This window comes from Stegostoma tigrinum, chromosome 11 (assembly GCF_030684315.1).
Source record: "Stegostoma tigrinum isolate sSteTig4 chromosome 11, sSteTig4.hap1, whole genome shotgun sequence".
NCBI lineage: Eukaryota > Metazoa > Chordata > Chondrichthyes > Orectolobiformes > Stegostomatidae > Stegostoma > Stegostoma tigrinum.
Window position 1 is genome coordinate 48,555,103 of NC_081364.1, and position 18,573 is coordinate 48,573,675.

Here is an 18,573-nt window from a genome sequence, read left to right on the forward strand (position 1 = left end):
AGCAAAATGCCGTCAACTAAGGGAATTTCCATTTAAGTAATGTGTAAAATAAATTCCGGGCATTCAGAGTAATGTGATCTGCAGATGTGATTAACTGGAGATATCCCAAACATCTTTGTTCTGTCTGAGAATAATGGTGTAAGAATATCAGCCTCTTTGTTTCTCAGGCACCTTTGTTCCAAAAGTGCTCAATGTGGATTATGTCTGACTATGAAATTATACTTTTAAGATTGGTTATAAATTTTAGGAGAATGAATAACATGCCAAATAAGTCATAAAGTTAGAGTTTGGATGAGCTTTGGTAAAGTTTTGAGACTAGTTCAGAAATTGCTCTATAAACGATAAGTCGTTGTGATTCCTCCTGGTACAGAATAGAACTGCTCCCGTAAGGATCCCGAGTGAAGAAGGGAAGCGATCATGAGTGACCTTACAAAAGGGACAAGCAATAATGCAATAACCCATAGCTATGTGAGTTTTAGTTTAAGCAGAAAGTTGGTTCATCCCTGGTATGGAATTCTGTCTTCATTGAAGATTCAGTGTTATTTTTAAAAATAGATTTCATATACTTTACACTCTGTGGAATTTTATTGGTGTTTTCAGTAGAATAGTTATTACCATTAGCTAAATTTTAGATTAGGAAGTCCAGGTTTGCGGAGTGACTGAACACTATTAGGTTATCCACAAAGTTCTGACCTGACAGAGGGATGAAGTCAAATGACTTGACAATTACAGGAGATCACAAAGTATAAGTTAACTTGGCATACAAGATCACTCCATTTTTCTGGACTGAAAAAAACACCTTTTTGTATTTACTTGATGTATAGGTCTATCTCCCCATGTAATGCTCTACTCACATTAGTGGTCAACCTCAATATTCCACCCACAAGAGTATATTTGTATTTCCCTCATAACTGGGTTCAAGAAATTGTGCAGGAACTAAGAGCTGTGTTGCAAAAGTGCATGGAAATTTGAGACATGCCCACACAGGGCACAGCCATCTGGTAAACCAACGGATGAAGGAATCCAATCTGGTGAAGATCCCCAAGGCCAAAAGCACCATAACTAGTCACTAGTCTGACAGTGAAAAACATGTGTCAGAATGGATCATTAGAAGTTATCAGATTGGTTTCATCATCAACAGAAATACAATGTGCGCATACATGCATTTAAATGAGCCAAATCAAACAGAGTCCAGCAACGGTTACTTGATGTAGCTGGTTTATGGACTGAAAATCTCAGGTGTTGCAGTAAAAGACCCAGTCACAGAGACTACTAAAAGACCTCATTGCCAAAATGACCAGTTTCCAGTATTCATCGTCACACAGCAATGTTGACAATGATACCACAGTAAAGTGACCCAAAATGAATCCAACTAACTCTTTATTAATTGAAGACAATGTATTTGACTGCTTTTAAAAACCTTCATTGTGGCTAAATGTAACTTTATGCACTTAATTTATTCAAAAAAAGTGCCATGTTGACCTAAAATGCATTACTACTGCTAGCTTTTGCATCATATGTTAAAATGTTACCCACCCACGAGTATGGTTTACATTTTATAATCAGCGTATACGTCAACCCCCATTTATGGATTGATTTCTGCAGACCTCTGCTGATACCTGTAACAACTAGAATTTTGACACATGATTGAAGCAACAGTGATTTTGCAAGAAAGTAGATGAAACATAATGAGAAAATGTGAACTTGTCCATTTGGGCAAGAACAGAACCACAGTTAATTGGAGGGAGATTGCAGAACATGGTGGTACAGAGAGATCTGAATGTCCTGGTTTAGGAACCATAAAATGTTAGAATGCAAGGCCACTAAGTCATTAAGAAGTAAAACAGAATGTTGCCCTTTAGCGCAAGGAGAATGGAATATAAAAGTTGAAAATTTTATTTTACCTATACCCTACCTGGAGCACTGTTTTGTGTTCCCTGCATTTAAAAAAAAGCAAAGATGTAATTGTTTTAGGGGAAATTCAGAGAAGGTCCCCTCGACTCATTACTGTCAATGACGTGCTAATTTATTTGAGAAAGAGAGAATGGGGATTTGACCTATACTCAATCAAGTTTAGAAGAAAGAATGATGATTTTATTCAAAAACATGTTTCAATGGTCTAATGTATAAGAGCTTAAAGTGATTTGATAGAATAGATAAAGAGGATGTTTTCTCTTGTCGAGAGGACTGGAAATAGGGGTGCACTGCTTATATTTAAGAGGTCGGCTCATAAGAGGTAGGAGAGATTCTTTTCTCTCAGAGAGCCATGGAATTTTCTTCTCCAGAAGATGGAGCTTTCGTAAGGTCACTGAATTTATTTGAGGAACAATTACGTAGACTTAGAGTTATAGTCACAGAGTTAGTCAGCACGGAAACAGACCTTTTAGTTCAACTTGTCCATACTGACCAGATATCCCAATCCCACCTAGTCCCATTTGCAAGCATGTTACCAATATCCCTCTAAATCCTTACTATTCATAAACCTATCCAGAGGCCTTTTCAAGGTTGTAATTGTATCAGCCTCTAGCACTTCCTCTGGTGGCTCATTCCATACATACACCAAAGGAAAATATTGTCCCTCAGGTCCTTTTTAAATCTTTTCCCCTTTCACCTTAAACCTACGCCTTCCAGTTTTGGACTCCCCTACCCTGAGAAAAAGACCTTGGCTACTCACCTTATCCATGCCCATCATGATTTTATAAACCTCTAAGGGTTACCCCACAGCCTCTGATGCTCCAGGGATAAAAAGCCCTATTCAGCCTCTCCCCATACCTCAAATCCTCCAATCATGGCATCATGCTTGTAAATCTTTCAAGTTTAACAACATCTTTCCAATAACAGGGAGACTAGAATTGAATGTAATATGCTAAAAGTAGCCTCACCAAAGTTCTGTACAGCCACACATGATCTCTGAAATCCTATACTCAATGTACTGACAATGAAGGCGAGCATGCTGAATGCCTTCTTCAGCACTCTGTCAACCTGCGACTCCTCTTTCAAGGAACTACGCACCTGCGTCCTTAAGTCTCTTTGTCCAGAAACACTCCCCAGGGTCCCATCATTAATTGTTTAAATCCCGCCCTGGTTTGCCTTACCAAAATGCAATACCTTGCAATAATCTAAATTAAATTCCATCTGCCACTCCTCAGCTCATTGGCCCATCTGATCAGGGTCCCGTTGCACTCTGAGACAATCTTCTTCACTGTCCACTACACCACTTATTTTGGTGTCCTCTGCAAACTTATTAGCCATACCTTATATATTCACATACAAATCATTTATATAAACAATGAAAAGCAGTGGACCCAGCACTGAACCTTGTGGAACACTGCGGATCACAGGCCTCCAGTTTGAAAAACAACCTTCCACAACCATCCTCTGTCTCCTACCTTTCAGACAATTTTGTATCCAGTTGGCTCGGTCTCCCTGGATTCCATGTGATCTAACCAGGCTAACCAGCCTATCATGTTGAAACTTTTGATAGACAAGGGAGTCAAAGGTTATGGGGATAGACAAGAAAGTGAATTTGAGACCATAATTCGAAAAACCATGACCTCGTCACATGGCGAAGCAGGCTTGAAGAGCCAAATGGCTTTTTAAAATGTATTCATCCACGGGTCCTGGGCATTGTTGGCTGGGCCAGCATTTATTGCTCAATCCTAGTTGACTTTGAGAAGGTGATGGTGAAGTGCAGCAGTCAATTTAGTGTAAGTGGACCAATAATGCCATTAGAGAGGGAATTCCAGCAAAACTGAAGAAAAGGTGACATATTTCCAGGTCAGGATGGTGAGTAGCTTGGAGGCGGTGTTATTCTCATGTTCCTGCTGCACTGTCCTTCTCAAAGGTGGGTTGGGAAGATGTTGTCTAAGGAGCCTCAATGAGTTGCTGCAGAACATCTTGTAGATAGTACATACTGCTGCTACTGAATATCTGTGGTAGAGGGTATGAATGGCACCACATCCTCAAACAAGCAAGTGGGCTGTTTTAACCTGGATGGTGCCAAGTTTCTTGAGTGATGTTGGACCTGCACTCATATAGAAAAGTGGGGAATTTTCCATCATTCCTGACTTGTGCTTTGTAGATGGTGGACTTGCTCTTTGAGTAACTCACTGATGACTTGATCTTGTGTAATTATATGGCAAGTCCAGTTAAGCTTCTTGATCAAAGGTTGTTAATAGGATATTAATAGTGGGGCATTCAGTGATGTTAGTGCATATGATTGTCAAGGAGCAGTGGTTAGATTCACTCTTTTTGGAGATAGTCATTACCTAGCATTTGTGGTGCGTACGACACTTCCCACTGGTCAGTCAAGCCTAGATATTGTCCAGGTCTTTCTGCACTTGGATACGGGCTGCTTCAGTATCTGAGGAGTCATGAATGGTGCTGAACATCAAGTGAACATTCCATCCTTCTAGCCTTGTTGTCGAGGGAAGGTCATTGATGAAGCAGCTGAAGACAGTTGGACCTAGGACATTACATTGAAGTATTCCTGCAGAGATGTCCTGCAGCTGAGATGATTAAGCTCCAACAACCACAACATCTTCTTTGTGCCAGGAATGACTTCAGCTAGCAAACAGTTTGCGCCCGATATCCATTCCGGTTTGTTAGGGCTCCTTGATGGTATACTTGGTCAAATGCAACTTTGATGTCAATGGCTGTCACCTCTGGAATCCAGCCTTTCTGTCCATGTTTGAATCAAAGCTGTAATTGGGTCAGGGGTTCAGAGGCCTTGGCGGAACCCAAACTGTCAGTGTGCAGGTTACTGCTGAACAAACGTTGCTTCATAGCACTGTTGATAACATCTTCCATCATTTTACTGATGATCAAGAGTAAACTGATGGGGTGGCAATTGGCTAGGTTGGATTTGTCCTGCTTTTTGAGTACAGGATATTCCTGGGCAAGTTTTCACATTGTCAGGTAGATCCCAGTGTTGTAGCTATACTGGGAGAACTTGGCGAGGAGTGCAGTGAATTCTGCAGATCATATCTTCAGTACAATACCAGAATATTGTCAAGGCCCAGAATCTTTGCAGCATGCAGTTCCCATGGATGTTTCATGATATCACATGGACTGAATCAAATCGGCTGAACGTTGGCATTGACAAGCTGGAGACCTTTGGAGGAGGCCAAGATGCGCCTGCTCCAGTGTCCTATTTTCCTATATTCCTCTGAGAGTGATTAAAATAGAAAGAATGGGAACGCTATTTTTACAATACTTATTTCATAATAACTACAACATTTTTTAATATGCATTGACCGAGAACTATGACACTTGTTACATCACATGAATGAGCATGGAAAGTTATTCAATTCTTATTCTGTTCTTCTGTGTTTTAGATTTCCTGTTGTTCTTGAGGACATCACTCCCCATTACTTTATTATTGATTTATCCAACTGCTGTTTCAACTGACAAAGTGAGGGTCATTTTGAATTTCATCATTCACGTAGAGATTGACTAACTTCCAAACTATTGAATTCAAACAATTTCAGGTTGTGCTGAGATTTGTAATCTATTAGCGTTATGTTTTATATTTTAAAATATCAAATCTGTATTCTGAGCATGATAAAAATATCGTGTAAGAGCAAGTGCATCTAAAAATATTTGAGCCAGTGTGTAATTGTGGGAAGGCTGCAGCCAGGTTTGTCCATGCATTTTAATGATGGACATCAGGATCCCAAAATGACTCTCCAGTACCAGAGGGAACGCATCTGATTGGCATGGAGCAGATTGGTGCAAACATCACGAAGGCGCATTTCATCATGTACCTTGAAAACCCAGCATGCACCTGCCAACTTGATACATTTACCACATCCACTCCTCAATTCCTCCTTGACCTGTAAATAAGGTGATCAGAATATATGATGATTCGTACCAATACCCTCAACCTTCCATATACTCCCTGCATGTCCTACTCACTCAGAACACCTCACCACCTTTCACCTACCTGTACCACCACTGAGAACTGTACAATACACTTCCATCTCATTCAATCCTTCCTTTTCTCTTGTTACAGGGGAACACAATTCAGAACCAGTCAGAAAGGGTCTGAACTGGTGCTGGCGTACTCAATACAAAGCTACTTGTCCCTTATGATCACGATGAGGTCTGCTCCTGCAGGGATGCTGTAACATCCATGCCCCACCAATTGAGTAAATGATGCTCATTCTTCCAATAAACCTCTAACATCAACCCTACTGTCAAAGTCATTCATTGGATACAAATGATTACCCTTGGCTGCAATGCCTTCTTTGTTTTGTGCACTGCAAATGCCAACAAGATGGCCATGGTCTTAGCAGTGAAATGGACCATCCCACCAGAAGGAACCACAGTGACCTCTGAGGATGATTGTACGGATGTCTCAGAAGAAACATTGGCAAGTCTGTGTCCTGCCCCTCATGCCAACTCATATACTGACATATCAGTGGGAGCATTACCTCCAGTATGTTTGGGACTACAAGTTGGTGAACAGTTTATTGCAATAGCTGCACAGTTGGAAAAGAAGAAATGCCCCAGAATTTTGCTGGAGATCAGCACCCTGCTCAGTCCCAGGCAGGAGAGGATTCTGTGCAGTCTGCAATCAGGGACGCCGTTCAAATGTACAAGGAAGCAAAGGAGCAACATGCAGCCAAGACTGAGGCAATGGAGGACAGCTACATTATAGTGACCTAGCTGACCATCCATGGACAGGATGGTGACTGCAATTGAGAGCCAGGTCCAACATTCTCAGGATTTGCTGGATAGCTGATCAGATCTGGACACTATTGGCTGAACTGCTGGTCATCAGGGCTGAAAGCAAGGCAGCAGGGGGGCCAGGTGACCTTGAGTTTACACAAGGAGACAGGGCAGTACTAGGAATCAGCCAGCCAGAGGACCTATCACAGAGGATCTGCCCAGGAATTTCCACAAGCTAGGTACCTACTCTGATATTTTTGTCAAGACTTGCTGATGTCTGGTTTGGCTGCTGTGGATGGTAGAATAGAACATTGTGGATTAATGAGGCAAGATTTGCAGCTAATAAGCTAGTTAACAAGCAATAATTCCCCTTAATATGCAACTTGCCACTGCCAGTGAGAACATCTCATCAATTTCAGGACTTACTGCATATTTTAACTGGATTGTTCCCAACGTTGATAATGACCTCCTGGGCTTCTTGCCTAAACCTGTCATAATTCTCACCCTAGCCCATGTCATCCAACTCCTATGAGATTCCATCCACTTAAGACATTATCTAGCCACAGCTTTCACTAGAGAGCAGTAAAGCTGAAAACTGCTCTTTTCACTGAAGAATGATGTCCTGCAATTATTCCTGTGTTTTCACGTACAGAGGCAAAATATAATTTTGGGACACAGTGCAATATCACTATCTTTTACTATTTGCAGGCATCAAAGGATAGAGCTTAATATAATTTGCACCCCTTACACCATCTATACTTAGCATAAGTAGCCACCTATTTTGGGATAGTTGCCCTAACCATTTGCCATGATCATAAGAATTAGTTAGAATGAAACCAATTTAAATATATTTAATAAGCATGTTAATTTGTGAAGTTTAATAAGTACTTACTCTCTCCTTACTATCTTAAAGTTCTCGAGATTTCAAGCAAAATCAAAGTTTCAATCACCTATTGGCACCATTGTCAATTAGAGAAAGTTGACAGAAAATGGAGACTTCAGATTTACAGCATAGGAATAGGCCATATAGCTCATAGATCTATATCATTGTTTATACTCCACACATACCTTCTCTGACTTTACTTTAGCTCATTCTATCAATATATACTTTTGTTTCCTTCTCAGTAATGTCCTTATCTAGATTTTTAGTAAGTTTTAAATGAGCTACTCCTTAGTATGCTGCTCACCTCAGCCACTTCAAGTGACAGCAAGTTCTGTGTTCTCAGAACGGAGTTGCAAGTGGAATATTTTCAAAAATATTTGGAAGATCTAAGAGGGGAATTGGAAATAGTTGAATACATTGGTCCATATTTTGTGGCCAGCTGTGAATAATGGTCTATTGTACTGGAAGTTATAGTCAGGCAACTTGGCACCCTTTAAAAGAGATCTGAGGCTTGTCTGAACAAGTTACACAATGGGAGCCTCCAATACCATGCAGATAGAAGAATCCTGATTGTGACATTTTAACTCACTTAAACTAGTCACTTGCATAGAGACCCCCTAATTTTCGCTCCTGAGTTGAGCATGCAGAGCTGGGACATTTCCTGGTTTTGCAAAGGTAACCCAAGATAAAATGCCCTGAAAGTAGGAATTTCATTCCAAAGTAGTAGGGTTCCTTGGGAGGCAGGTGAGCTGCCATGCAGACTGGGTTTCAGGCCAGCATTGTATCCTAATTTAATTTAAAAAAAGGGAACAAAACAAAAATTGACCTTCTCGTCCTCTGTCCATGCCAATTCCATGCCATCCTCTGCTCTGCCATGCCATGTCCCTCATGCCCTCATGCCAACCTATGGCCCTGTGTCCATTATCCTGGCCCTTTATAGGCCCACACAAATATGGTGCCAACTTATATCAACCAATGACCCCACCTACCATACCTTGCTCTTCATCTTCATGCTTAGAGATCTAGACTCACCAAGGACACAAAAATGAGATTCTATTGATGATGTTATAATATTAAAATATATTCTCATCAATTAAATAAAATTGAAATTCCTTAATCTAATTTCCTATGAAAACAAATATTTGTGTTCTAATTTGTTTGAAAGCTTCAACAGCGGCTGAACAACTCTTTGGCAGTTCTAATAGTTTATGCACATTTTAGGCACATTCTTGTCTATATTTTACAATCCCAAAAGCATCCAAGACCTCCACCCCAAAGGCACATGAGACCCCCTGTCCCATGTGAAGTCCCCTCTAAGGGCAGCTGATCATGCCCCACCTCCAAAGAGCACCTGAATCCCCACCAAGGTGTCCTGGAACTGTAGTCACATGGGAACCTCACCTCTCCAAATTCACAAAATACGCCTGCTCAGACCTGATCAATGCTGCACATTTGGATTCCAAACAGCAGGAATACCAAATACGCAGTTAAATAGAGATGGCTTCCCATTTTAATGACCAGCTATTAATGCGATGTGTGAAGCCTGAGTCTTCCTGAAAATCTATTGCTGAGAAAATCAGAAATGGCTTGTTTGGTGATGGCGTTTCTGATTTTCAGGGATTTCCACCTAATCTTTTGAGCTTTCTGTCCCAGTGAAACCTGGGCAGGAGTTAAAGTGGAGGCTACAGAATGTAACCAGGAACAAAAGTGAGAATTATTAATTTGAGAGCAAATCGAGTAGAGAAAGCTAAATAAATAGGAAGAACAATGGGTATTGTTGGAATAAGGAGATAAAAGACAATTGTTTTGTTCATTAAGTTTTTAAAAAGCTAAATAAATGGAACAACAACTAAAAGTGATATCAGTAAGTACTTTTTCTATTTCTTCACCATTAATGTAAAACCATTGTAACAAATGTTGCAGAGATAGCAGGAACTGCTGATGCTGGAGAATCTGACATAACAAGGTGCAGGGCTGGATGAACACAGCAGGCCAAGCAGCATCAGAGGAGCAGGAAGGCTGACGTTTCAGGCCTAGACCCTTCTTCAGGAATTTCTGAAATTTCCAAAACGTCAGTCTTCCTGCTCCTCTGATGCTGCTTGGCCTGCTGTGTTCATCCAGCTCTGTGCCTTGTTATTTCTTGTAACAAATATCGAAATAGTTTTGATCCAGTTGCTAATCTTTTGAGAAGTTAAGCGAATTACTGCACGGCAGTTTTCAATTTTACACCAGAATCATTTCTTTGCTCTCGGGAGGAAAGATTATAAAAAAGGAGCATAATAATCAAACACAATAATCTTGTTACACTTCACTAACTTGGAAAATATGACATGAACTTTGTCCCACACAGAATCACAGCATGAAACAAATTAAAAGCAATAAGTCAGATGTGGGAGCCCTTAAAACGGGAATTTTCCAAGTATAAACTGCCAAGGGTGAGATATCATTTAGCAGCTATTACAGCAGTAATTAACTTTCCAAAATTCTAGTGTGGGCAAAAAAAGGGAAGAATTAGGAGAAACATGGAAGACACAGTCTGCATTGAGCTAGTGTCAACAATTTGTCTCATGGAAAATGTAGTGGTTAGCCCGTGCCTCACAGCACCAGGGACCCGGGTTCGATTCTAGCCTTGGGTGACTGTGTGTGGAGTTTGTACATTCTTCCCGTGTCTGTGTGGGTTTCCTCCCACAGTCCAAATATGTGCAGGTTAGGTGGATTGGCCATGCTAAATTACCCATAGTGTCCAGGGATGTGTAGATTAGGCCGGTGAAAGGGGGATGGGTCTGGGTGGGATGCTCTGAGGGTCAGTGTGGGCTTGTTGGGCTGAAGGGCCTGTTTCCACACTGTAGGGATTCTATGAGACATGAGTATCCTATTATCAGGGTGTTCTTTTTGAAAATAAGGAGGTTTTGATCCTACAATGAAGTTAAAACTAATCTCCAAATGAAGATGGGCAAGGGGACAACAGTCATCCTGTCTCATGGGAGTTGTCCCATGGCCATTGACTGAAAGGATTCAGATAACTGATTGACACAGTGTAAGCTACCTGTCCCTAGAAATATGATATAATGAGTAGCAGAGGGGAATACTCATAGGCAAGTCCTCATCTTGGAGTGATCATCAGGGAAGACCCAAAGAAGAGGGGTGGCACAGTGGTTCAGTGGTTAGCACAGCTGCCTCCCAGCACCAGGGGCTCAGGTTCGATTCCACCCTCAGGTGACTGTCTGTGTGGAGTTTACACATTCTCCCCATGTTTGCGTGGGTTTCCTCTGAGTGCTCTAGTTTCCTCCCACAATCCATAGATGTGTAGGCTAGGTGAAATGGCCATGCAAAATTGCCCATAGTGTTGAGGAATGTGTAAATTAGGTGGGTGGTAGGGGGATGGGTCTGGGTGGGATGCTCTGAGCATCAGTGTGGACTTGCTGGACCAAAGACCCTGTTTCCACATTAGGGATTCTATGAAGATCCCTCAGATAAAAAGCAAGATACTGCCCCCATTGTGTTAATGAGTCCAACATACTCCATGCTCTAGTGTCAGTGATCCATCTCCAGGTGTCATGGTTGGATACTTTCTTTATCTAATTAACTAATGTCTTAGATCTCAACTGCTGCTTCTCAAAAAACTCAATAAATTATCTGAAAGTGGCTACAAATTATCAATTGCTTTAAGTTCGACACGCTTGGAAGCAGCTGTCTTAAATATATGTTGGGTAATTCTTAAAGTAAAACAGGAACAAAGGATACTTTAAAATGTGACTGATGGATGGTTTGGAAAAGTTAAAATCATCGACAGCAAGGGCTGTACTGGAAATTGTAAAAATATGCAACGGTAATTATAGATGTGTCTTAGATAGGTATTTGCAAGAACAACTAAATTAGAAACAATCTGGATTAAATTGGAAGTAGAAGCCACTGATCTTTCAAGCCATGAGAGAAATGTTGAGAACTGTAAAGAGGGAGCCCAAAATTTGGGGTAATTCTTGAAATTATTAGATGTGTAAGCATATTATGATGCCATTTACATAAAAAATACATCATATGATATAAATTTCCCTCTATGTGTTTAACAAAAAAAGTAGGTGCATATTGTTGAACTCTTTAAATTTTTGATCTATCTGCAAAAGTCCAATAAGCTGCAGTAATGTGCTACATAAAACTGTATTGCTCTTCCTCCCCATCGTCCTCCGCCCGACCCAAGGAGGAGCCTCAGTAAAGCTGGAAATGGCATGGGTACTTGCCAGAAATGTTTAAACAATCCCGACTGCAGAAACCTGGATGTGGTCAGAATCATAAAGATGTGAACATTCTGCTTCATGTCCTATATCAAAGTATATTGAATATAACTTCAGCATCATTATGTTTGCTTTCCCACGTACAGATGATAGGGTGTCTCAAGATAGCAGATCCTGCATAGGATTCAGGGTGAGCCTACCAATTGGATACAAAATTGGCTTGACATAGGAGAGACAGTGTGGTGATGGAGGGTTGTTTTTCTGACTGGAGCCCTGTGATCAGTGGTATTCCACAGGGATCAGTACTGAGTCAACAATTGTTTGTCATTTGTATAAATAATTTAGGAGGCATGGTTAGTATGTTTATGGATGATACCAAAATTAGTGGTATGGTGGACAGTGAAGAAGGTTATCTAAGATTACAAAGAGATCTTGATCAATTGGGTCAAATGGGCTGAGGAGAGGCAGATTGAGTTTAATTTGGACAAATGTGAGATATTGCATTTTGGTGAAACAAGGGCAGGACTTATACAATAATGGAAGGGCCCTGGGAAGTGTTCCAGAGCAAACAGACCGAGGGGTTCAGGTCTGTAATTCTTTGAAATTTGCATCACAGGTAGACAGGGTGGTTAAGAAGGTGTTTAGCACGCTTGCCTTCATAATAGGAGTTAGGACATCACACTGACAGCGTACATTGAAGATGTTGGTCAGGCCTTTTCTGGAGAACGGTGTTAGCTCTGGTCACCCTGCTAAAGGGAGGATATTATTAAACTGGAGAGGTTTCAGAAATGATTTACCAAGACGTTTCTAGGAATTGGGGGGGGGGGGGGGGGGGGAGGTGGTTTAAGTTACAAAAATAGGCTGGATAGGCTGGGACTTTTTTTCACTGGACTGCAGGAGGTTGAGGGGTGACCTTATAGAGTGTTATAGTATCATGAAGGACATAAATAAAATGAATAGCAATGGTCTTTTCCTGAGGATTGGAGAGTTCAAAACTAGGAGGCATATTTTTAAGGCGAGAGGAGAAATTTTTAAAAAGGACATGACAGGCAACTTTTTCACACAGTGGTTTGTGTATGGAATGAAGTGCCAGAGAAAGTGGTGAATGCAGGTACAGTTACAACATTTAGAAGGTATTTGGATAAGTAATGAATAGAAAAGGTTTGGACGGATATGGACTAGATGCAGTCAAGTGGGGCTAGTTTAGTTTGGGAACATGATTGGTGTGAACTAGTTGGACCAAAGGGTCTGTTTTCATGCTGTATGACTCTATCACTCTGACTTAATATCTCTCCGCCATCCCTTTCATCCCAGTGCTGATATATTTGGTAGGAAAAAAGACAGGGCTGGGCTCAGACAGTAGCAAAGATTCATCAAACAGCAGGCCAATTTCAAAACCTTGCTGCAGTGAGATGAGGGTTATTGGAGTCACAAGAGGCTCCTCATACACAGAAGTCAGTCCCCTCAGATATTTCTGTTACTCATGCAGAGCTCAGGGCAAGAACTAGATTAGGAAAAAGACTTCTAACTTCAAGCATCGGCACCAAGGTAAAATAACATGGTAAGAGATACTTGGTAAACACAACGTAAATATTGTGGCATGAAAATTGTTCTGCCTGTGACTGAAGTTTAACAATGACCTGGAATTTCTTTATAAAAAAAACAATAAGTGATGGAAAAACCCATCAGATCTGGCAGCATCTCTGCATAGAGATAAAGAGTTAAAGTTTCAAGTTCAATGTGGCTCCAGAATTCTTCTGATTTAGTTAGGATCTTTAGCATCTGCACTATTTTTCCCTGTCTTTTAGTGTGGAAATGATTTACTTTGAGTAACAAGTGTGAGGTCTTTAGGAAGCGGGGTAGAGATTAGTGCATCCTGATGGGAAGGAGGCGAATAGACATAGACTGGATTACAGTACAAAGGCCAGACATTGTTGTCAATTGAAGATCCCCTGTGAGAGTGGCATGATTTCTGCAATAGATTGCCATCTACATCCTCAGCCAGTGCCACCCCATTTCTTTGAGCCCTCACTATTATGGTTACTTACATTTCATAGGGCTTTTGTAATAAAGTCTCATGAAAAATTAAAAGTGTAAAGATTTGTTTGAAGTGATGTTAAAATGTATGAAGACCAGACAACCTCAGATACAAATAATTCTTATCAAATGCAAGGGTCTCATTCCAGCTTTTGAGTTTACTATACTAATTGTAGCCAGCTCCATTAAGTCAATAAAGATAGAAACTAGAAGGAAGATATGAAGAGATAATGTGAACTGCAGATGCTGGAGAATCCAAGATAACAAAGTGTGAAGCTGGATGAACACAGCAGGCCAAGCAGCATCTCAGGAGCACAAAAGCTGACGTTTCGGGCCTAGACCCTCTGATGAAGGTCTAGGCCCGAAACGTCAGCTTTTGTGCTCCTGAGATGCTGCTTGGCCTGCTGTGTTCATCCAGCTTCACACTTTGTTATCTAGGAAGATATGAAGATTGTCTTGAGCTTATCAGACTAACCTTTTCTATGGAAAGTTTATGATTTTATGTTAATATTTATAAATCAACGATCATTCAGATTGCTTAAGCTATTATGGACGTTCACATAGAAAGATTGACAGAACTTGACTTGGGAATGTCTGATGACTGTCAGGAGGACAATTCTCAATTCTGGCTTATAATCTTGCCTCATTATAAATTGAGACATCATGGTAGTGCCCTCAAGATATTTAGTCTGTTAGTTAATTCATGGATCAAAAAGACAGAGGGAAGATGTTCATACAATCTCACATGGTCACTTTCATTCAACAAATTGGCTGTTCAATGTTTAATGCAAGCTCAACATAAAACCTTCATGCCTTAATGGTCTTCTCTTTTTGCTTATCATTCCCCCGTTTGTTCTACTTTCCTGTGATAATGGGAACTGCAGATGCTGGAGAATCCAAGAAAATAAAATGTGAGGCTGGATGAACACAGCAGGCCCAGCAGCATCTCAGGAGCACAAAAGCTGACGTTTCGGGCCTAGACTGACTGGTGCTAACTGTTAACATATACTGAATATGTGATCTGATATCCAGTAAGCAAGTGTTATTAGAATAAAGAGATGTTACAATGGTTCATGCTCTCAACTGGGTTTGATGTCCAACCATCTATAACTTTTTGGCTTGGTGGCAAAGGCAAACACATTGCGATACACGTGGAGCAGTGCCATAACAGAAATGCAACAGAAGGTACGTCAACATAGAGCATTTTACAGTTTTTGCTAATATATTTGGAGCTGGTACAAATTTTGCTCACTGGAACCAGATCCCACATATGCCAGAATATGATAACAGTAGCACCAGTCAGGAAAGTCAGACAAGTGGGAGAATGATACGGAAAAGTCCTAAGTATTCAGAGAAGAAAGATTTCCAATTAATTTGTAGGGTTCCTCTCTCCTCTTGACCCATCTTCAGGTGGTGGGAAAGCCATCATGGTTTCCCTGTTCAGGCCCAAGTTAAAATGTACTCAGGAGCCCATTGAATGAATGGGCCTTGAACTGTATTAGCATATGAGTCTCCCTGCTTGATCTAGCTGATATTTCAGTCACTATTCCATTGGAAATGTTACAATAGGATGATTGCTAAGGACCCAGATCCTGATCCTGCTAGTGGAGGACAATGCAAAATATTCTCTCATGTTTATCCGTTTTCAAAATCAGAAATGCACTTGGAAACACAGCTCCAAACCTTCCCAGGTTTTGAAAAAATAATGCAATTGTTAAAAAAAAATTGCTTCTATAGGACGTTGGCTAGATAAAGAATGACAAGTTCTTAAAACGACAACGTAGAGGCATTATTATGTTGCACGTGGGACACCAGATGGAGAATAAATTCGAATAACAAAATAAGCAAATGGTACAGACATTTATTGTGTTTCTATTTTGAATAATATTCACTTGCAACTACATTCTTTACCTTGAAATGCTGTTCCTTGTCTTCCTATCTCTCCAAAATTAGAAAAAGAAAACAACACATGCTACATCAATTCATAGCTCTTGTACATTCCATCTATGTCTGATGACTTACAAAATATCGCTCAAAGTCTTGTTTCTGATTATATTTCATGAACTCTTGAGGAAAGAGAGATTTAAAAAGGTCCTATGGTAAACATAAGTTGGAAATATAAGCTGAGTTATGAGAGGCTTTTTTAATGACAGTCATCTTTTGAATTTTTTTTAGAGTAACCGTAACCATCATCAAAGTGTATAACTTTATTTCAGTTGCCTTTTTGTTTTCTTTTTATGTTGGTTTTTCTGTGCATTTTGGACAGTTGTTACAAACGATTGCAAGAACTGGCTTGTAAAAGTTTGAGGTCCACAAGCAGATACTATCATTAACCCAGACTATGTCATTGTCAGACCAAAGGAGCTAAAAGACATTAAAACTACCCGCACCATGAAAGTGCCAATGATTTCTGGATGAACCCTCACTTGATCCAAGCCATGATGAACAGAAATATAGCCCTGCCGCAGCAGAGACAACAGAAGCAGTGCTGCAAAAAGTTCAACGTTGAGGCACTCAAAGACCCAGAAAAAAATAGCCTCATACAACCAGCACCCCTCCACAGACCTACCGACCCTCAGTTTCACCAAGTCAGAGGGTCCCAACAGCCTCTGCTCCACTCTCAAGACCACCATCATCAATGTGTGAAAAAAAATTGATCGGTCACTCAACCAGGAAACACCAAGACTGGTTTGATGAGAATGATCAGGGGATCCAAGAACTGTTAACCCAGAAGCGCACGGCATTTCTGAATTTAAAACAACCGCTCTCAGAAGAGAAAAGGCAGTACTACAGACAACTGAAGGCCAAGGTCTAAAAACAAACCCGTGACATAAAGACTAGGTGGTGGGTGGAGAAATCACTGGAGGCTCAATGAATGAAACCATAATATGCAGGGTTTCTTCTGTGCTGACAAGTCTACTTACGGACCAAACACCCAAGGCTCTACGCCACTGCTGACTGAGGACAAAGTGACTCTTATCAAAGATAAAGCGGCCATCATACAATGCTGGGGGCAGCACTTCAGAGACCTCCTCAACCAGGACTCTGTTGTTGATCCAAGTGTCCTTGAACCTATCCCACAGCAAGCTACATGCCATGAGCTCAGCAACACCCCAGGCTTGAACAAAGTAGAGCAGGCCGTCCACCAGCTTAAGAACAACAAGGCTGCTGAAGCAGATGGTATCCCCGCTGAGGCACTGAAGTGCGGAAGCAAAGAGCTCCTGCTGCAGCTACACTCCCTTGCCTGCCTTATCTCGCAGGAGGAGAGAATCCTGGGAGAGGTTCAGGAGGCCTCAGTCCTGAGTATTTTCAAAAAAAGGAACAAGTCCGACTGTGGTAACTACAGGAGAATCTCGCTGCTGTCTAGTGCTGTAAAAGCCATCACCATGGTCCTCCTCAAACATCTCCTCCCTGTGACTGAGGAATTCCTCCCGTAGTCGTGGTGCGGCTTTCGGCCATGAGGGGTCACAAGGAACATGATTTTCATTGCGTGCCAGCTGCAGGAGAAATGCAGAGAAAAGATCCTACCCCTGTACATGGCCTTCTTCAATCTAACATAGGCCTTTGACACCATCAGTCAGGAAGCATTATGGAGTGGCCTTCTCTGCTTTGGTTGCACCATAAAGTTTATCACCATCCTGCACCTGCTCCACAATGACATGGAAATTGTGGTAATGACAAACAGCTCCACCACCAACCCATTCTCCGTTTAGACTGGTGTCAATCAGGGCTGTGTCATTGTCCCAACTCTGTTCTTGACCTACCACGCTGCAATGCTTTATGTTACCACCAATGAGTTCCCTGCTGGAGTGAACCTAACTTACAGAATTTGTGGGAAATTATTCCATCTCTGCTGCCTTCAAGCCAAAACAAAAGTCACCCCGAACAGAGTTATTGAGCTCGTAGCATGCAGGTGATGTTTGCATATGTGCAATCTCCAAGGATGTGCTCCAGACTATTGTCAGCACGTTTACAGAGGCATTTGAGAGCATGGGTTCCACCCTGAACATCCACAAGACAAACATCCTCCATCAACCTGGCCTAGCATTGTGGAGTGAACTCCTGATCATCAAGATCCATGGGGAGGCCTTAGAGAACACTGATCTCTTCTAATACCTCAGAAAAGTCCTGTTGGCCAAAGCAGCTATTGCTGAAGCGATCCAACATCACCTCCAGTGTGTTAGCGCAGCCCTCAGCCACCTGAGGAAAAGTGTGTTCGAGAACAACAACGTCAGATTCGAGACTAAGATCATGGTTTACCGAGCTGTGGTGGTTCTGAATTACTATATGGTTCTGAGATGTGGACTGTCTACAGCAGACACCTCAAGGCACTGGAGCAGTACCACCAATGTGGCATGTGCAAAATCCTGTGAATCTGCTGGGAAGAAAGATGCACTAACATCAGCGTCCTCGAACTCCCTAGTATTGAGGAGCTGGTCAAGGGTCATCAGTAACACAATGGGCTGAGCACGTCATCTGTATCATCAATACAAGACTCCCTAACTAGGTGCTCTATTCCCAGCTTCAAAGTGGCAAGCGAGCCCACTGTGGACAGAGGAAGTGCTTCAGGGATTCGTCAAGGCCGCACTGGCAAAGCCCGGCATTCACACAAATGGGAATCACTGGCCAAGTCCATCCAGAGTGGAGGAGGAGCATCCAGGAAGGTGTTGAGCACCTCAAGATTTGCAGTCAGGAAAAAGCGGGAGCCAGGCAAATACAGCGTAAGCAGCCAATGCCACATCACTGCCC

The 18,573-nt window shown here is 41.5% G+C and overlaps 1 protein-coding gene across 2 annotated transcripts in view; it reads right to left on the reverse strand.

Moving 5' to 3' along the window:
* The window catches only part of synpra (synaptoporin a), a 307,939-nt gene that overhangs the window by 54,579 nt on the left and 234,787 nt on the right, over positions 1-18,573 (reverse strand). The gene's annotated exons all lie outside the window — the stretch shown is intronic.